Here is a 1,942-nt window from a genome sequence, read left to right as displayed (position 1 = left end):
CCTGCCTCCTTTCTGGATGCAGTGTCCACTCCAGTGGGGTGGGTGGGGCTGCTGTGGCCCCCGTGGCTCTAGGTGGCATCAGGGTGAGGCCAGCACTGCCTCCCAAGCAAGTCCAGGCCACAAAGATCCGCCCTGCTGACCAAGCTGGCTGCACTCCTCTGTGGAGGCTGGGGTGGGGGCGGTGGGCAGTAGGAGGGATGGCTGGTCTGGATCCACATTGTGCAAGAGGGAGCCCCAGCCACAGGCCCTGTGGGACAGCACCACAGAAGAGAGCCACTCCTCCCCAGAGGGTGGAGCAGTTGAGGGGACAGGGACAGGGCTGGGATGTCACACCCCTGTGCTCTCACCGGCCAGCTACCCAGGCCAGGGAGGCCCCCGGAAACCACTTCATCCAAACGCCAAGCCATCAGATGCTCACCTCTCTTCCCTTCCAGGTACTCGGCTCTAGGAGAAGGCTCTTGGGACAGTGGCAGAAAGGGGATGGGGACCCCTGGGACATCTTGGAAGGCGCGGGGTGCACAGACTAAAGGCTGACAGAGGTGTCAGAGGAGGCAGGGACTGGGGGCAGGTACGAGGAGGTGTCCTTTGCTCCCCTCTGGCACCCAGGCCAGTGCTGGGCGGACAAGCAACCGTGACCTGCTGATGGCAGACAAAAGCAGCCAAGCCCGGTCACGTCCCCCGGCCCCCGGCCCCGCGAGGCCCTCTCACCATGTGCTGCACCGAGTCTTTCTTTGAAGGAAACTCGCCACAGCCGGGTCAAATGAGCTGTGATAACAACACCCTAAAGAACGGCGTGGGGGGCTGGGCCATGGTTTGCATGGTTTCCACTCTAGCTTCCAGCAGCTCCTGGGGAAGCCGACCTGAGGCCCCCCAGGTTGGTGGCGTAGCAGTGCAGGCTGAGGTCAGGCCAGCGGGAGAGAGCACGATGCCATGGCCCACCTATCTGTCCCAGTGTCCCTGAGGAGGGTGGGATCAGTGGATGCCGGACAGGTGACTAGGCCAGGCTGGGCCACCAGGAGCTCATTTTCCCCTCCCTGGTCAGGAAGGCCAGCGTGAGGGCCCTTCTCGCCCCTGGCCTCCCTCTGTCCCCATGCTCCCTGGAGGCTGTCAGGGTGCAGGACTGGGATTGACGGGGCCGAGGCACTGGCTTGAACCAAAGGAAGTGAACAGGGCCACTCGGAGCTCTGGCCTAGAAACAGGGGAGGGGGTGTTACAGGACCCACGACCCCTCTCTGGAGACCAAGTGGGGCTGGTGGGAAGAAGGGAAATGGTGGGGGCAGGGATGGACACAGCAGCCGTAAGCGGCAGGGTGATGGGTAAGCTTGCCGTCTTGCATACTAATTACATTTCTAATCAGCAAGAACGAGGCACTGGCATCAATCTGCCACGTGGCCAGCTCTGTGAATCATCCTGGAACTGATGGGAAGGTTCCAGAGGGTGGTGACCCTAGCTCAGCTGTAAGGGGTGGAGCCTGAGTCAGGTCCCTCGCTGGTCAGCAGCCCCAGCGGCAGGCTGCCACCCCCACCTCCCAGCATGCCCTGCACACCGCCCCCGCCTCCCAGCATGCCCTGCACACCGCCCCCGCCTCCCAGTGTGCCTTGCACACCAGACTGCACTTCACACTTGATTTTATTCCATGACACTGATTTGCTGAAAACCCCCTTTCCTGGCGAGGGGAAGGCAGTGGGTGGCCTGGCAGAAGCGGGGCTGGCCTCCCAGGAGGACCGGGAACTACTCTGCTCAGGTAAGCGCTGGCCAGGCCTCAGCCTCCCATCCAGACCCACTCTCTTCCCCTCCAGTTCATTTAAAAACTGAGCTGCAAAAATAAAGTAGAATGAAAAAATAAAAACAAAACCCTGAGTTGTTAAAAACCAAATTAAAAATCCCCTTTGGTGTCCAAAGGTCCTATTCCTAAAAGCCAGCGGGTGGGGCAGGTGGGGGG

General features: G+C 61.0%; 1 protein-coding gene across 1 annotated transcript in view; it reads right to left on the bottom strand.

The window, feature by feature from the left end:
- Positions 1 to 1,611: 1,611 nt before the first annotated feature.
- DIS3L2 (DIS3 like 3'-5' exoribonuclease 2) overlaps positions 1,612 to 1,942 on the bottom strand; it is a 296,670-nt gene continuing 296,339 nt past the window's right edge. The window contains exon 22 of the transcript XR_002777885.1: positions 1,612 to 1,911. The gene's annotated coding sequence lies outside the window, so the exon portion shown is untranslated. The remainder of the gene's footprint in view (positions 1,912 to 1,942) is intronic.

Source organism: Pteropus vampyrus, unplaced genomic scaffold (assembly GCF_000151845.1).
Source record: "Pteropus vampyrus isolate Shadow unplaced genomic scaffold, Pvam_2.0 Scaffold539, whole genome shotgun sequence".
Classification (NCBI taxonomy): Eukaryota; Metazoa; Chordata; class Mammalia; order Chiroptera; family Pteropodidae; genus Pteropus; species Pteropus vampyrus.
This window is presented reverse-complemented; position numbering and strand designations above follow the sequence as displayed.